At 27.6% G+C, this 20080-nt stretch overlaps 1 long non-coding RNA gene across 1 annotated transcript in view; it reads left to right on the top strand.

The window, feature by feature from the left end:
• Positions 1 to 7091, top strand: part of LOC107438516 (uncharacterized) — an 80502-nt gene extending 73411 nt beyond the window's left edge. Inside the window, exon 4 of the long non-coding RNA XR_001583385.3 lies at positions 7012 to 7091. This is a non-coding gene — a long non-coding RNA (uncharacterized lncRNA). The remainder of the gene's footprint in view (positions 1 to 7011) is intronic.
• Positions 7092 to 20080: the final 12989 nt, after the last annotated feature.

Below are 20080 nucleotides of genomic sequence, written 5' to 3'. Positions count from 1 at the left end.
CTTTATTTTTTATTTTTTTACTATTTGTTTTAGAAGTTAATCCTTAATTATTTATAGCTGTCGGATACTTCTTTTGGATATGGAGATGAAGTAATTTATTTATATTGTATTTTATGCTTTTTACACTGAACCAAAATTAAAATTCGCATAAGAATACAAACATGAAATCTGCATTGCACTATCGAGAATACGATTTAAAAGCAAAAACGTAATTTAAATACATTGTTGAATCACTGCTGCGATTAGCAATTGATTCTGCAAGAAAAACTGGAGTTAAAGATTCTTTAAGAGTGTCTATGACTAAAAAAAGTTAAAAATCATGAACTTTTTTACTGAAATAAAGCAATTAAAAATCTTACAATTCTCTAAAAAATTATAAAATTAGTTTTTTTTACTCCTTGGGCAAAGAATTAAATTGTGACTTTTTTTTTAATTAACAAAAAAGTTTTAGCACCGTTACATAATTCTTTCAGTCATATTAAGAGAAATAATATTTTTTTCTTAAAATGCATTAAATAGTGACTTATTTAAGATTTGGAAGCATTTTTTGCATACTTTTTTTTGGTACAACAGAATAAAAAATTTAAAAACAGTATCTGCATTTTATGAGACAATTATCAAGACACAAGAGAGTACAAGTTCATTAAAGCGTTGAGTTTGAACTTATTATTTAATTTTTAATTTTCATTGTAACTCTTGATGTCAAAATACAGTTGAGGATGCAATTTCAGCACTACAAGAACTCTGTTTAAAAAATAAACTTTTTTCTTTTAAATTTTCAAATTAGCAACTTATGAAATTAACAAATATACTTTTCAAAAAGTTTTTCACTGGCTGTAAAAGTTAGCGCAATACCTCATCAGGCGCATAACTTGTGCTGATATTAACAGCTGGCGTATTTATTAACGTCCTGACAGCGTGGTATTGCGTATATTAGAGAGACAAACTGTAATCTTAATTATCGATTTAAAGATCCTTAAAGATACATTTAAAACCAACATACTAAACAAACTCAACAATCTGTAACTAACCGAAATTCTAATAATATGAAATCAGAAATTACTGCTATTTGGCCACTTACCTTGATTTCCGGGAATCATTTCGAGTTTCGAAGAAATCCTAATTATATGGCATCTTATATACACTGAGTAGCCAAATTATTATGAACACCTCAGAGTTTTACGCAAATCAGTTATTGCGTCACAGTGTTGCCGCTTGAGGGCAAGATAACCATAACACGGGAATGCTGGACAAGTGAGTCATCAGTTATACTGTGTTTCTTGATCAGATATGGGAAAGAAAAGTGATTTAACTGAATTTCAACGTGGAATGATTGTGGGTGCGAGATGTGTCGGAACGAGCATCAGCAAAACGGCTGCACTTGTGAAGTGTTCTAGAGCAGCAGTTGTTAATGTGTAGAAAGAATGGACAATCAACCAAAAAACCGGATCTCAACGTCAGACTTGTGATCGTCACTGGGTACTGAGTGCTCGATCAGAGAGAAGGCTGGCCAGGGTTGTGCAGCGCAACAGGAGAGCAACAGTGAGACAAATTGCAAGTGATCTTAATCAAGGAGCAACTGTGAACGTCTCTGAACGTACTGTTCGACGCACATTGCGCCGTATAGGGTATGGAAGCAGACGACTGAAGGGGTGGTCATAATAATTTGGCCACTCAGTGTATAGCATCATATGGAATTGTCACTCTACAACACAAGAGCTGTTCCTCTCATAAAATTTTTTGTTTTATAATCTTAAAACTTTTTCCACATTCCATATGGGTTTAAACACTTTTTTGATGCAACGTGCTTTTGATTTTTCTTCTGCATCCCCCTGTTTCTCTTCTCTCGTTGTTGTTGTAATTCATTTACGTCGCACTAGAGCTACACAATGGGCTATTGGCGACGGTCTGGGAAACATCCCTGAGGATGATCCGAACACATGCCATCACAATTTTGATCCTCTGCAAAGGGAATGGCACCTCCTTTTCGGTGGTTCAACGACCTGCACACGAAGTCAAGCACTTTACGGTCGAACAGTTTAACGAAGGCCTATACCGCACACCCTCGGTCCCCACACAGACTGATCCAAGTGGTCACCCGCCCACCCACTGACCGCAGTGACTGATGCTTGACTTCGGTGATCTGCAGGGAATCGTGTTTTAATGATCAGTCCACTGAGGGACGCTTCTCTTCTTTCATTCCATATTTCGACACTGAGGAAATCTCTTGGTCAGAGTACCAAACTGTACTTTCTGTGATTATGTTTGTGTTTTATTCATATACACAAAATATCCTCTTTCTTTATTTGTTTGCAATACTGTTTCCTCATAGTGTTGTGTTTTATTAGGTCATTTTTGAGTGTTAGTGCACTCTGGGCAAATATCCTTTGAATAATAAATATATTGATTGTATCCGAAATATTTTTTTACGTCCAAATTACCATTTGTCAACATGTTTTGGATAATTCAACGGTGAAAATTCAACAATAAATTACATCTTTCCCATTTTCATTTCTGTAAAGCGATATTCACAGTTTCAAATAGGTGGGAATTATGTGCTTTATAAACATGATTTATCACGAATAGGTTATATTTTTTTTGAATATTTTTGACCAGTATATATTTCTCAAATTCGATAAGATGCCTATGTACAGTGTTAATGTATTCCGAGTAAATATATAAGGATTGGTAAATAGCATTTTAATATATTATTTATCATATCAAATGTCAAAATTACATGTCATTATATGTCAAAATTACCATTAACATGTCTTGAATGATTTAACTACGCTAATTCAACATTAAATTGCATTTTTAACATTTTTGTTTCTGTTAAGGAATATTTTTTTAAAAATAAGGTAGAATAAGATTAGACAAGTTTTGTAAACATAATTTATCACGAATATCAACAGTTTTATTTTTGTATTTTTATCCAGTAAATGTTTTACGAATTCGATAAAAGACCTGATATTTCTTTTACTTGCTACTGGTCATTTTAGTTGCCAATTTTACAAACAGAACTCTTTTATATCCTTCTTAACTTTCGAAATCTTTTTCGAACAAAGAATAAAATTTTCCTTGGGGTTGTAAAACTGCAATATTTCAAGATACCTTCGGCGTTAAAGCGGCTTTAAACTTACCTTGGGCTTTAATATTTCTCCTTCCCTCCGATTCTTTAACTTAAAAGAAAATACATGTTCTCAAAAATGGGCAAAGAATCACAAATGGGGTTGTTATTATTGTTAAAGCATCTGCTTTGGAAGAAAAAAAAACTGACAAAGATGGAGGAAACGCAGTTTGTAGAATCTCGGAAAAATATATGGAATAGGAATTAATGTTTATTTATCGAAAAAAAAAAAGATTTTTTTATCAGCTCCTGAAATAGTTTCTTTGAAGTATATTTATATATTTTTTGCCAATTACACGGATATTTGGATGGATATGAGACTTGAAGTGTTTTATTTTTTCTTACAAGTTTTATACAAAAAACTAAAACTTATTTTCATTTGGGATTTTTGTATTTTAAATTCATAAAATACAAAAACTTCAAAATTCCTTTTATTTCGTTTGTTAAATTAGAGTAAAATAGCATCTGGAAGTATGAGGAACGTATTTTTAAACGAAAAGGTGAATTGATACGCATTGTATTGTTAGATATTGAACATGTACGCTTTGTATTGTATACGCATTGCATGGTTAGATACTGAAAGCTTCAGAAACATGTTACGTACTTATTTATTTTTACTTAGATTCAATTCAGCATCAAGATACAAGGATTTGTTACAATTTAAAAAAATTGTAACGATGGGGAAAAATGAAAGAAAAAACAATATTCTTCGGTTTCTTTCTTCATTTGACGTCTCATTATCTCAAGAAATCTTTTGTGGAAAGGGGGATATGCAATAAATACTGTACACCTTTTTCTCCAATTTTGCTTTTTTTTCGGATTCGTAAATATGCTTTTCATTCTTTTAAATCTTTTGTTTATTTCACTCTTTTTATGCTTTTTTTAATAGATAGAAAATATTCGTATATGTTTACTTACTTCTGTAAGTGCTAAAATGCCTTCTGAGTAAGAATTAAAACTTTTAAAATCGTATTTAGGTAATGAATATTCCTTAGTTTCGTAAAAAAATGATGCATTTTAATTTAAAAATTCATCTCATTTCCAATAAAACCAAAGATATTCGTATTGATCATACTCAATCAGCCCAGGTAATAAAAAGTTTAAATTCTCACAGATAAAAAATGACTAATCATAAGAAGAACATTTTTAATAACGTTGATCTACGTACAAATGCTGTATGTCAAATTTCCATTTAAAAATAGAAGAAGTAGTAAATTATTTATTACGTTGTATTCTTGTAAAAGTTGCTGTCTTAATTGAAATTTTTTAAAAAGTTTTTAATTACTACATTTGAGTACAGATAAACAATATTAAAAAAATTTGGAAAATTCAACATTTCAAATTGTATCGTAGTGTTCTTTTAAGAGTTTTAAAATATAATCATTAGATTAAGAGCTGTTAAGATGCTCTACTTATCTCACCTGGATCTTACGCATGTTTTATTACTTTAAAATAGGTACATACATTCGCCAAGAAAATATTTTAAGAATGCAGAGATTCAATTTTTAAAACTCTTTTATGCCATTTTTAATTTCTTATTTCATGTCTAAAGACTTCTTTTTGTGAAAATATACTATCACAAGATCCCTACTTTAAAAATATTCGGTTCAAAAATTTCTGAAAATCAATTATTAAGAAGATGTTTAATGCAGCAGCAAAATTTTTACCGTTTCTAAGTTCATTGAAGACTCAATACTGAAAATACTCTCTAAAATCAGCCGCTGACAACAGACGAAAGATAACGTTCCTTTCAATTGAATTTCCTAGACTTCAACCGAATGAAAAATAATAAAAATTTATCTTTTCGGTGGCATCACTGAGCCGTGTGTAAAGCGTTCGTTCGTTTTCAATGAACCGAGCAAGAACGAATCCAGTTTCACCGACAAATCCGCCATTCACGATGCAGATCGTTTGAAACATGTTGGAAGCCATTCAAAAAAGAACAGCAATTGAGAACCCTAGCCATGATACCATGACGTTAAAATTCAATGCACTTCATTTTTTTCTATTTGAAACTTAACTCGCTACAGTTGCAGTTAGAGAGTAATAAATCATCTGTACTCTTTCTTCAAGTAAATGTAACAAGTACAAGTGAATTGCTCCAACTCGAGGCGAATGTTTCTGAAATCGAATATAAAGATTACAATTTTGAAGTCGTTTTAGAATAGTTTACTTGTATGTAACATTGATTGCAAGTTTCTAGATCATTTTTGGTTAAACCTACTTCTTTTTCTTTAACCGAGCACAATATGAAGAATATCTCTTTGTATAATATTTAAAATAATTGGAAACTCGAATTACTGAGTTATATTATATACTGGGATTTAAAAGTTTTAAAACTGAATTGTATAAATTCAATTTATGTCTCAGGAAGAGTTATTTTAATTGTTGAATATTTATTTCACATTTTAGTAAAGAAACAATATATAATTTGGTATTTCTTCAACATGAAAGTAGTGTCAGTAAAACAAAAATTTTTTGCAGCTTTTAGTCAAAATTTAATTAAAATTAAATTTTAAAAACAGTAAAAATTTAAAATACTTTAAAATGGAAAAGGGAACATGCTGAAAATTTCATGAAAGATGATATCACTGAATAATAAAAATTAAGGTAGTAAAACAAATTTTAAAAAATTTTATGCAAAAAAGTAGAATAAAAAAATAGTAAAAATATTAAAATAATGTTCGTAAAAAATATTTTCAATTTGTTTGAAAGAACAAAATTCAATATATTAAAAATATGAAAATATTTCCCTTGCTGCTTATTAAAAACCGAATTAGAGTTAGAAAAAAAATTTAGTTTGTTTGAATATAAGAAATTTTTGGATTTTGCATTTTCAAGCACACTGATAATGATATACGTTCGTTATTTTATTCATCCGTGAAATTTAAATCTTCAACAAATCCTTTTTTCATAACACTTTCAGTTAATTGTGTACAAACAAAAAATTATTTTTTTGCTCCTATTGATTATTGAAATTTTATAATGAACCATAACTACACTGAGAAGAAAGAATGGTCAAGACAACTGAAACACGCATTACAATTTTCTGTGTTTCTGATTTTATGGGAATACTAAAAAGCTCAATAATTTTACCCAAAGCACTTTGGTAAAATTAAAAGTAAAATTTGGTTTCATAATATGTGACAAAATTTGGTAAATGTGATAAAGTTTGGTAATTATATAATAATACAAACTTGGTATAAAATCCATTTATTCGCTTAAATTTACTCTTCAGTTTTGTAATTTTTTGCTAAATGTGTGGCAATAAGAACTGAAATTTAAAAAACCTGAATTTCGGGTAAACTGTTACCATATGAATGGAAAGTCGGGATGGCCTGGTTGGCAGAGCGTTGGGCCCATGTACAAGAGGTCTTGAGTTCGATCCCTCCCGGCCGAAGACTCTCCGTGTAGTAAATGGTGACAGGTGCAAATTAAATTTGTCGGGTCACAAACTCTTCCAAGTTACCATAAGAAATCGGTACCTCCAGGGGTACTGAATTAGAGATTGATAGATCTCTGGTTCAGATCAAATTACGATCTGTAGATGAATGAATGGATGTATGAATGGGTCCGCCCTATAAACGGGCGTGACGCATGGGTGTATCAGAAGTTGAATTATTAGCCACTGGAAAACAAAAACAATCGTACCCCCTCTGCCTTAATGGCTGACGACAATATGAACGGAAAAAAATGCAAAATGAAAGGTTTAAATACCGTACAGTTTGGTTTTATAAGCCAGAATGATTTTTATTTAATACCATAAATTTCATTCCTTTGCAGTAAGATAATTTTACCAAAATGTTTTTCTCTGTGTAACAATTTTTTGTCTGTGCTGTAAATATTGATTTCAATTGAGAAATCGTTGTTATTTTTAATTTTAGGTGTTTCATGGTGTGCGTGTTGCTGACAAAAAGAGAAAAATCGTCCGTGTTGCTACCTTAATGCTTAGTGCTACGCTTTAGTTGGTTGACATTGGGCCGAATTGTAATTTTTCGATAACAATTGGTCCCCTTCAACCAGCTGTAGTTAGCATTCTGTACATTCCTATAAAAATTCTGTGAACAGGATAATTCTCCAAATGAAAGAACGAAAAATGGGTCCAACTAAGTGAGATTTTGGCAAGATTTCATTAAATTATTTATTTGTGATTAGTGTCAAAAAGGCTACATTAAAAAATAAACAAAAATTTTGGAGCAAATATTTGTTTAGTAAACAAATATTTTGTTCATCATATTCGATTTTTATTTTGAAGATTTTAAATTGCAATTAATTTTCACATTGCAAATTATTCATATCTTAAGAATTATTTTAATCAATTTTAATTGAAATAAAATATATACTAAGTGAAAATTTGCTTTAATTTTGGTCATTATCATACTGTTAATTGTTTGTATTAGTCCTATTTTGAACTATAAATTATTTATACATTAAAAAATATTATGTTGTTATTTATATAAGTTTATCTGTACTACTTATACTTTTTATTACCTATTATTTTGCATATTTCCTGCTTTAATAACATGCATTTTTGATTCTTATTTTATTGTTACTTACTTGTATTATGCAACCGAGAAAAAAACATGCTTGGAACTACCAGAACATAGCAGATTTTACCGTGTTTCTCGCTCTAATATGGTAGTTTTACCGTGATTCTCGCTGGTTTTTATATTATGTAATAAAATTTGGTAAATTTAGTAAAATTTAGCAACTTTACTATGACATTTTAGAGCATGGTATAAAAGCCAGTAAAATTTAATTTTTGCTAAATTTGTGGTATTAAGAATTATAGTTATAAAAACCAAAATTTCTGGTAAACCGCTACCACATGGGCTTAAATATTATATGCTTTGAAATTAACCAGAATTATTTCTTTTACCAGAACTGTCCTTACTATACCATATGGTAATTTTATCAGAAGGTTTTCTCCCCACGTGGTGTTTAATACCCTTAAGTTAAAATTATAGGGTGCTATTTTATACCAGTGTTAAAACATTGATATTTAATTACATGTTTATTTAAACAGCAACTTTATAGAATAAAATTGATATAGTTCTTGAAATATATACGTTATCAAAGTAAATGTACATATTTTTTGTAACTATGAAGCCAGTGAAACAGTAAAATCAAAGATAAAAGTCTCACTTTGAACCCTTTGGCATGCACGACTAATAAACGGAACAAGTGATAAATGTGTCTTTTTACAGAATAAATGAGGCGTAGAGTTGTTTCACGAATGACCGTCATTTTTCAACAAACCTTTTCAAACTTAAAATTAAAATACGCGTGAGTAGAAATAAACTAATTAGAATTCTGCCTTTGAACCAAAGGTTTCAAAATACTATCATTTTCTAAATTAGGCACGCAGAAATTAAACGGCAGACAAAACCCAGTTCTGGTTAATTAGGCAGCCTTGGTAACCTACGTTGATTATGATCTAGCACTACATTAAGCACTAGCTGCATCAATTTTAGGGCGAGAGACGTGGAAACTAATTAGCACATATAAATGATAATTCCAGTAGGATTGAGAGTTCAGAGGCTCGGGAGATTAAATATTTGAAATTTAAAAGGAAATATTTGAATATTTTCTCGGTTTGAAATAAAAATTGTGAAAATAAATGTTAACGTGCATATCAAATGATTAATTTAAATTATGCAGGAATTAAAAGTATGCAAATGGGTTTTTTCTTAAATTTTATTAAAGAGTAATTTGCACTATTTAAAGGTATGGAATGATTTTCAAATAGTAAAATATGTTGGATTTTGATTATATTTTTGAATTTTTATTATTTACTGATTGAAACCCAGAAAATATTTAATATTCGTCTATATTAAATGAATCAAATTCACATTAACATTTTTGAATGTTATTCCCATTCTAGATGAATGTACTTAAGGAAAAAATGTATACTTTTATTATAAAGAATAATAAAAGAAGATAAATTAAATACTGGTGAGTTGAAACTCTGTTTTAAAATGTCATAATTAATTTAAAAGATATTTGGAATCTGTTATCTGTTTTTGTGTTTTGTAATCTGCTTTGTATTTTTGTGCGAAATTTGATGCACAACTATTAGACTATTATTAATGATTTTAACTAGATACATTTAAAAGAATAAAAAGCATGAAATTGTACTTAATATAAAAATATTTGACGTGGCATTACATAATATCTAAACATTTGACGCTTAGATTTCGAGGAAGGTTCTTTTCTATAGAATTGAAACTATAGAAGGCCAATTTATGTACTTTCATTTCTGCTTTATTCTCGTTTTGTTTTGCTTTAGTCTGCGTAGCACGAAGTATTACCCTTTCCTTTTTTTGAGTATTTAATATGTTTAATTGCATAAATGAAATGTTTTAAAGCGAATATTTTAATCAACTCTTTTAATATGAGTACGGGGTTAAAAAGTTAATATGCTAGTAAAATAATACTAAATGGCTGATAACTTGAAAGTACTTTTGTACGTTTTAATTTATAGAATTTTATAACATATTTTTATTTTACTGCATTTTGATTATTAAAAATTTGCAAAGTGTTTAGTACGATTTTAGACATTCAAAGCACTTTCAGAAACCAAAACTAATGTATTAGAGAATATATATATTTCTTTAAAAAAGAAATTACATGTTTATTTATAATTTATCGGAAATTTATTTAAACATTTTCCCACTGTTAAATTTCCTGAAAGAAACAAAAATAATTTAAATTAGTGCATATTTCAATTCATAAATGACATTAAATTTAGAAAAATCGAAAGATTTTTACACTGAAAAAAAAAAACTAATGAATTAAAAATACAGTTTTCAGGAAGTTTTTAAATTTTAAATATATTTAAAAGCAGAAATAAATATCTTTCTTTAAAGCGGAAACAATTTAATACAGTGTTTAATGTGGAAAATCAAGAATGCAGAAAATTTGAGATAAGCAAATATTAAAATGTTTTAAATTAAAATAAAACATTTCAATTTGAAACTATTTGTAATGACAAGTATAAAAGAACGGAATGATCACGAATTTGTAAGCATCTTTCAAATTAACTATGAATTAAATTTTATCTATCACAGAAATTGAAAACACAGAGCAGAATTAGAAACAAAATTTGAACTGTATGTTCATTTCTCTAGACGCTTTCATAATTAAATATCTTTCAAATAAATCTAAAACTAATGTGAATAAGTCAAGTTATTAAATATTTTCATTTGATAAATATTTAAAGTCACTTTAAAAGTTAATTTTATTCCAACAATCTTGAAATTATGAAATAGGGCAAAATTGTTAGATATCATTAACTTATAAAAGTAAAAATAAACATACTTATTAGGAATATTTTAAATTCAGCTATTTTTTAATTCAAAAAATATGACTGAATTTAATAATGTTATATTTTTAAACGAAATAAGAAATTAGAAAACTTAAAACTCAAAATTACTAATACAGTATGCAAGGCTTAATATAAAAAATGAATTGAAGTAACTAACATAACTTCTACAAATTTTGAAGTAACTTTAAAACTTTAGATGATTATTAGTATATCCTTTACATAAAAACTAAGATGACGGGGACACGTTTTGACAGTTTTTTTCAAAGCAGCATATTTTTGTCGTTTAATAAGTGAACAAAATTGCCTCACAATCCTGCAAATTAATTAAAAAAGTTAAAATTTGAAGAAATTTTGATATAACTAGAAACTTTGAGCAGGATAGACATTAAGATACATTGGCAAAACACATAATTTTGTATATTTTAATAAACAATTATTAGTTTATTTATTTTCATTTCAATTTTGCTGGAAAAAATAAAACCTGGATACTTTGGATATAAATTTATTTTGGAATGCAAGGTAAGAAATTCTAAAAATATGACTTAATTTAATAATGATATATTTTTAAACGAAATAATAGAAATTAGAAAATTTCTATTATTTCGATTATTTCTATTATATTGATTTTATTATTTCTGTTATTTTTAATTTAAAATTCAAAATTACTATTATAGTTTATAATGAATATGTTGTAAGTTATAAATATTAATAGAGTTTTCCTTTAAGAAAATGCTTACCATACTTTGAATATAAATTCATTTTAAGATGTAAGTTAAGAAAAAAAGTAAATGAATTTTCACGAACTGGAATTTCAAGTGAAGTAAAATTGTAATTGAGCCTTTTATAAACCACTAGTATATAGCGATGAAACTCATTTCATTATCATTTTTTAGCATATTTTTTTAAGTATAAAAAAAGTTCTATTTCTGCTGAAACATATCCAAGAAATGAATATTTCATTACCTCTTACTCTAAAGCAAATGATGTAACACAGGAACAAATGATAATGATCATGCAGATTTGGATTTTGCATAAAAAATCCATTTGCTATATTATCCAAATCTTGTATTTCATTGAATAAAATCTATTACATCATGTTCCATTTAGAAAAGCTTAAATCGTTATTCCTATTCTTCTTTTCCGATTCAAGCAAAAAGTCTGCATTAAATTGTAAATTTTCACCTTACATACCTTATTGAATTCTTTATCAAGTAAAGCATATTCGTTAAAACTATTGTGCTTAAATTAAAACTCTGCTCATGAAAACAGAATAAAACAAAATTTAATTTAAAAATGTATATATTACAGATATTTTGCATTCAAACATTGTTTAGTTTCTTTTTTACTTATTTAAGCAAAGATTTTTCATTATATTGATAATTTTTGACCAAGTAGTTAAGAGAATCTTCATTAATTAAGTTTATTTGCATGCATGTTATAAATTTAAAAAATGATTGAAATAATAAAAACAAATTATGTTGTACTAATTGCTAAACAATTTGGTGCTTTTTTCTGATTAAAATTAAGAATTTGCATTAAATTGCAGATTTTTATTTTATGTAGCGAATAGAATTCCTATAATGCGTGAAACAGATTTATTAAAACTGTTACAAGTGAATTATTATTTTTTTTTATAATGGACTAAAAAATTATTCTCTAATTATTAACTTTCAAATAATTTTAAATTTAAACAAAACTTTCCTTTATATTTAAGCAATAATTCTGAATTAAATTATAAGTTTGTTGAATTAAATCATTTTACACATCTTATAGAAATCTTCATCACGTAAAACAGACTAATTAAAACCAATGAATTTAAGCTGCAAAATTAAAGAAAAAATTAAACCAATTAAAATAAATCCACAAATTATATCAAATGCAAATTTCTATATTTAAGCGAATGCGTAGATTTTTTACTGACTTAAACGCTATTTTCGCATTAAATTGTAGATCTGTATTTTAAATATCGTAAAATACTCTCAGAAGAAATGAATTAGAACAAACAATTACACAAATGGTATTAAAAATTTTTTGGAATGGTTTCGAATTAAAAGTCAATTTTAACGTATATAAATTACAAATTTTTTTCCATCATAATTAGCCATGATTATGATATTTTTTATAAACTTGATAAAATCTAAATGGAGAAAAAAAATTTGGAACCATGCTTCCTGTTAATAAAAACCATTCATTTGGTAACTTTTCCATTTATATTGTAACGGTAAACCGAAAATTCTGATTTCTGGTTTCCAATTCTGGTTTCATATTATTATGCATTTAGTAAAATTTACAAAACGGGAAAATAAACATAACCAAATAAAAGGTTTTTGTGCCATGCTCTAAGCGTATCATGATGAAATTACCAAAGTTTATCACATATTATAAAACCGGATTCCCCATAGAGCCAGAAGTACAGTAAATGCTACCATATTCTGGTAGTTTTGACCTTATTTTGTTTTTATATTTGCAGAAATTTTCAGCCAACGTGTTTCTTTCCCATTGGACAGAAAAAAGTTTAGTTAAATGTTTGAAATAAGCTTAGACTAACTAAGACTTGTTTAAACTAACCCTCAAATTGTTAGAACACGCCTTTAAAGAATTACAATTAAAATTAATTTTTACTCTGTAATCTTTTTAATGTGTATCTTTTTACTCTGCAGTTTTGGAGCGTGTTAAACAATTACATTTTATAATTATATTATACAATTTGCTACAACTTTAATATAGTACTAAATTGAACCGAATTATCTTAGTTCTTAAACCTAACTTAGTTCTTAAGCTCAACTTAAATGAAAATATAGCTAAATTTAATGACTCAATGTTGAATAAAGGATTCTAAATTGTGGTAATTGATATTTCAGTTCAAAGTACTGATACTACCGTTCAACACTGCACCATTTTTTCTTATATAGTTCAGAAGTTTTATATATGTTATAAATTTATATACATTTAGAGACTTTTCCTTAAGAATTTTTTCATTAACTTTTTATCATTTAGGTTAAATTCACCCAAAGTCACAATTTCACTGGAAATCCAACTCTATTGCTTTCTTCATTCCACTCTTTCTTATATTGGAATTTTTTTTAAATCTCTGTTAGATTTGTCTGTTCGGCCTAAATCGAATATTCGAGGGTGAATGATTAGAAGTAAGAAGAGCCATTGATTGATTTACCAAAATTTATAACACAATATAAAACCATATTTTATTGTTGATTTTACCAAATCATTACCAAGGCCCTTCAGTAAAAATTAATAAGCTTTATGGTCTTTCCCATAGATCCAGCAAACATGATAAATTTCACCATATTCTTGCAGTTTTGACCATATTTTTTTCCAGTGTGTGTGCGAGACGGTATTTGTTTTAAAAAATAAAATATTTTATATCATTATGTTTTTAAAGCTTAAGGAATGCATACACCATATTTCAGATAATTTTTTTTAAATATCTGCAATCAGCTTCAATCTAAAAAGAACCAGGCAGTAGAATTTAAGAAATATATATTTAAGAAAAAATTAAACTAAAATCCTTCATTTAGCAAAAACAAAAATTTTTATGGTCTGTCATATAGAGCCAGAAACATGATAAATTTTACCATATTCTTGTAGCTTTGACCATATTTTTTCCAGTGTATGTGCGAGACGGTATTTGTTTTAAAAAATAAAATACTTTATATCATTATGTTTTCAAAGCTTAAGGAATGCATACACATTATTTCAGATTAAATTTTTTTTAAAATATCTGCAATCAGCTTCAATTTAAAAAGAGCCAGGTAGTAGAATTAAAGAAATATATATTTAAAAATAAATTAAACTAAACTCCTTTATGTAACAAAAACAAACATCCACCAGGGCAGCAATCCACTTTGGGTTAAGAAAATTATACGTCTTTTTAAACGTCTTAACACAGAACAAAAAAAATAAGAATTGGAATAAAAAATGATGTTTAAGAACAAAAATTCTTCCCAACACTCCATATTTTCTTAATCACCAGAATTGGAACTTTCTTTAAACGAAATTCATTTTTCTTTGCTTTCCCTTTTCCATTTAAACATCCGACGTCAACTTTTAAGCGATTGAGGTATTCAGACCAACATTAATCTGCAAAACATTCCAATTTTATATTCCTCTCTTGCGTCAGAGATATTGATTTCTGATGTGGGTTTTGAGAAATCGAGAAATTTCAGATTGAGTTTATGCGCACGTTTCTATTAATGTATGTAATCTACCAGAATCCTCGCTCCTTATTTAGAATCGATGAATCCCTCAGAGTCTTTTCGAGACGATATCGATGTTATTATGAGCATAAATGTAACGCTCTTAGTTTGTTCCTTTAAAACAGTCGTTTAGAGTAAAAAGCTTTTGATTGAAGATTTTTATTCTTACTCTTAGATTTTTTTTATATAAGTTTAGGAAAGATATGTACTGTCATTGATTTTGATAACGAAAAAATTGTGATTTGGAGAGCGTTGTTGAGAACAAAAGAAAAGTAGAGATAAATAGGGAAATACTACAGTTTTAAACTTTAAATTTTTAGAACTTTTTTTTTTTACAATTTATTAAAATTGCTTCAAAATAAATTATTAAATAAATGTTTGATATTAAGCATAGTATAGGAAACTCCAAACTATTAATTTAAATATTTTTATATGATTATTTCTTGCAAATAATACCTACGTAATTACAATTCTTATAAAAAACAGAAAGAGGATAATTTTATGTCACGTCCGTTTTGTATAACAACAATATTGGTTGTTACATCTTATCTGTAAAAATTTGAATTCGTTATTTTGAGTTTAAAAATTTTATTGCAGAAGATATAAATTGTAGTAGAGGAAACGATTAACAGTCTTCAAATGGTGAATGATGTTTTAATCAATTAGCATTCATTTCTTGTGTAAAAGATATTGATTTCTACAGTGAGTTTAGGAAATTGAGAATTTCAATTTCAGTTTATGGTGATCGATGAATTTCCTTCGAATCTTTTTAAGACTATATCGATGTTATTATGAGCATAAATCTAACGCTCTTTGATTGTTCCTTTAAAACAGTCGCTTAGAGTAAAAAGCTTTTGATTGAAGATTTTTATTCTTGCTCGTAGATATTTTTTTTTATATGAATTTAAGAAAGATGCGTAGTATCATTGATTTGATAACGAAAAATTTTTGATTTGAACAGTGTTTTAGAGGAGAACAAAAGAAAAGTAGGGATAAATAGGGAAATACTACCTTTGCTATAGTTTCAAACTCTAATTCTTTAAGACTTTTTTTTGTTTATAATTTATGTGAAAAATGTTTAAAAATAAATTATTAAACAAGTAATATAATTTTTTTAAAAGTAGATTCTTACTTAGATCAACAAAGAACAATTTTAAATTAATTATAAAAATAATTACAATTAATTTAATTTAAATAATTACAATTAATATAAATATGTATATGCATATGACAGAATCACAATATTTAGTGGCAAAATATTTATTCCTAAATTTATATCTTGCTAATTATCTTATATAAGAGAAAATTTTTTCTCCCATATGAAACAAAAATAAATTAATTTAAATTAATTGATTTAAATTAATTAAATAAATTTAATTAATGAATTAAGATTTGAAAAAAAAATGTATTGACGTCAAGTGTCATCTACCACAAGTTTAAAAAAATGTATTTGAACTTGAGTGGATGACTAAAAAGTATTTTACTACCACTTGAAAATTTGAACAAGATATGAGTCGCTCAGAAGCCAATGCGGTCCAAAACACAAAAGAAGAAGTCCAAAACACAACAATTGAGAAAAATTAATGTTTTTTGATACATTAGTTTTTAAAATTCTTGGTTTATTAATTTAATTAGAAAAGTTTATAAAGTCTTTTTTCGAGATGTAAACTCTGCAAAAAAACAAGATATGTACAGTATGTGTAAATAAAAACGTAATTATTTATTGAAATAATGACAGCATCTTAAAAATTTTAGGACTTATACCTTTGGGCAGCTGAAAAAGATAAGAAATTTATGTCTACTAGTATAAACGAACTTTTATTTTCATCACTAGATACAGTGACTAATAGAAAATAAACTGTTGAATTATTTCAAAAATTGATTTTACTTCAAAACTAGAGTGGCACTTTTCTTTGTTTTAGGAAATGAAAATAAAATAAATAAAAAAATACCACATTTTAAAAAAATCCTACGAAAAATACCATACCCCCTTTTTTTGGTGAAAAAATACTACCGTAGAATTAAAAATACTACGTCTGGCAACCCTGAGTTACTATGAATTTCTTGTTTTTCAGTGTTACTAACAAATATCGAAAGAAGATGAAGAATTTAATTTTTATTTCAAAGTTTATGTAAAAAAATATTGATAAGAAGTGGACTTATTCACAATGGCTTCTGAAATTATTATACAATATATTCAGAAGCTATTAAAAAAAGGGCTGTCTAACCTAGAAAAAAGTAACCAACGAGTAATTCCTTTAATAACTAAGAAGATTATTATTTACTTCATCAAAATTTCCAAAAATCAGAAAATATCAAGAAATGGACTTAACCGCATTGGCTTCTGAGCGGCTCATATATAAATATGTGTAGGGAGAGTGTGAACTAATAGTAGGAATTGAAAAAGTGTTAATTAAAGTGTTAGTAAACTAAACTATAGGAAACACTAAACTATTAATTTAAATATTTTTATGTGATTATTTTTTTACAAATAAAACTTACGCAATTGCAATTCTTATAAAAAACCAAATGAGGATAATTGTATGTCGCTTCCGTTTTGTATAACGTCAATATTGGTTGTTACACATTCTCTGTAAAAACTTTTATTCGTTATTTTGAGTTAAAAAGCTTTATTACAAAAGGTATAAATAGCACTATGGGAAAAGTTTAACAATCTTCAAATGGTAAATGCTGTTTCAATTAATTTAGCATTGATTTCTTGTGTCAAAGATATTGATTTCTAATGTGAGTTTAAATTTAGTTTATGCACACGATTCAATTTCTGTATGCAATCTAACAGAATAATAGATCTTGATTTAGAATAGATGAACTACTTATTCTGCGTCTTTTCAAGAACATTTTGATGTTATTATTGAGCGATGTACGTTTATTCCCTTAGATTTTTCTTTTTAAAAAGAGAAAAAGACAAAGTCGCTTAAAGTAAAAAGCTTTAAAGTGAAGCTATTTTTTCTCATGCAAAAATTCCTTGCATAACTTCGAGAAAGATACATAGCGGCATTGATTTTGAGAACGAAAAGACTTTAATTTAAATAATGTTCGATATAGAAAACAAAAGTGCGATTTGGGAAAAATGTGGAAAATTACATTCACCAAAAAAAAGAATTTTAAAATTATATTTATTTAAACTTTTCACTGTGCAGTAAAGGTAGTTTACTCCCAGATGTTAAAAAAATCTCTATCTAGTAACAGATTGTTAAGTACCCTCCTATTAGAAAGTGGTTAGCACTTGCTGAAATTCGGCTTCCCGGTTTTGGCAGTAAGGTGAATGGGTGAGAACGGGGAATAAAAATTGTTTTTCAAAACCTGTAAGATATGTACTAATAATGTTGCGCTAAATAAAATGAGACCAAACTCGATATTATGGTGTAGCGTATCTACCACCACAATTATTCAATTCCGATTCACTAGTATAAAGACATGTTGACTCGTTTCTGTCAGGAGATACCTTTAGATAGATGACGGTTGACATTGTCGGTAACCTAGCACCACATTGGTGACTTTCGTGGATGATCTGAAGACGTCTACATCAACAGAAGCATTCACTTCACTATGAACACGTCTATTTTGATGGATGGAATGCAGTGAACAGTTGACTTGTTTGCGACTGCGAAATTGTCCTCTTTACGCTGTCGCAACTCAGTCTCGATCACACACAACGGGGGTCTGTACACATGCAACTGCTAATTGCAACACAGAAATTACCACAGCCGTAATCTTAATGCAATTCTCAGGATCAGCAGTCAAACACCGGTGATTTTAATGCAGCTCTCCCGTCCTCTCACAAAACAGCAATGAATCTGCTAATAGTATCTATTCATCAAATTCTATCGCAGATAAAATTCTAGTGGGGAGTAATGTAGCGTAATTACCACTACAATTATTCAATTCCAATTCACTAGTACATAAGACATGTTAACTAGATTTTATCTGTAGGTCATTTCGGCCCACTAGTAGTTTGGAAGACTAACTTTTAAGCGATTGGGGTAATTAAACCTAAATTAATCTGCCAATTTATTCCAAATTTTTGTTCTTCAATTTCAGGGATATTTATTTCTGAAGTGGGTTTGAAGAAATTGAGAAATTTCAGATTGAGTTTAGGTGCATGTTTCGATTAATGCATGTAATCTACCAGAATCTTCGTTCCTTATAGGTTTTATTTTCTTTTTCAAAATTTTTTTCAAGTGAGCTTGAGAAATATAATTGCATTGATTTTGATTTCAGGCATTGATTTTGTAAACGATTTGATAGCGTTAAGTGCTTGGTAGTGTAATAAGGGTAAATAGAAATAAACTACCTTCACCAGAAAAAGTTGAATTTTTTTAAAATTTATTCTCTAAATATTATCTCTAGAAGTAAATAATTTAAAACATGCATTATAGAGGGAAAATACATAGCATTCTAATCTTTTAAAACATGTTTAACATGTTTTCGACAGTTAATAGATTTCCAAATGTAATTCACTTATTACAAACTGTGCTTACCATTAGCCATTAGGAATAAAAAGAGGAAACATACTTTTGGGATGAAAACACTTTTAAAGTCACATATAAATTCCTTACTTTTAATATGACTTTAATACAAATTTTTTATGAGCAATATTTTAAAAAAAAACTTCTTAGCAACAAACTAATTAGCAACAAATAAGAAAATACTTTTTGCGAGAAAAAAAGGCCATTAAAGCGTTCATGCAATCAATCTGTTTTTTTTTAATCAGAGTTTTTAAATGATATTTAAAATAAATTGATTTGCAATTTTATGAAACACTAACTATGGTAATTTGTAAATTTGTAAAACAAAAAAATGATTATCAAAATTTATCAATCTTTTCTAATGATACTTTTATTTCACACGTTTTATAATAGCTAAAAAATTTTCTTAGATATTTTGGGCCTCTAATGAAACATTGAACTGCAGACAAAGAGTTTTGTGAGAAAGAACAACAAATACAATTAAGAAAACTTATGATTTTATTCTTAATTCTTGAAATTAACTCAAGATTAAGTTCTTTGTAATCTTATACTTTTAATTGAGAAAGCATTTCCACAAATGTTCTGATAGGTTAGGTTTAGTTTAATAAATTTGTGTAAAATAAGAGCTTCTTCCATTGGCATAGTAAATGAGGGTGAAATATTGAAATGAGAAGTTGTAGGGAAAATGCAGAGTTAAAAAAATCTGCACATACAAAATACAAGGTTTGTTGTAATCACCGCACTAAAAATATAATTCTTAAAAACTTGTTGAAAATAAAGTGAAAGGATACGCGCATCAAGAATCCCAAAATGACGTATAAGATATCAAAATATAACGAATAATTATTGTTTTAAAACGTCAATTTCAAAAAGAATTTCAAAAATGTAGATTAAATGTGTATATATATATATATATATATAT

This window comes from Parasteatoda tepidariorum, chromosome 5 (genome assembly GCF_043381705.1).
Source record: "Parasteatoda tepidariorum isolate YZ-2023 chromosome 5, CAS_Ptep_4.0, whole genome shotgun sequence".
In the NCBI taxonomy this organism is placed as follows: domain Eukaryota; kingdom Metazoa; phylum Arthropoda; class Arachnida; order Araneae; family Theridiidae; genus Parasteatoda; species Parasteatoda tepidariorum.
The sequence above is the reverse complement of the archived record's forward strand: the minus strand, read 5'-3'. Positions and strand labels throughout refer to the sequence as shown.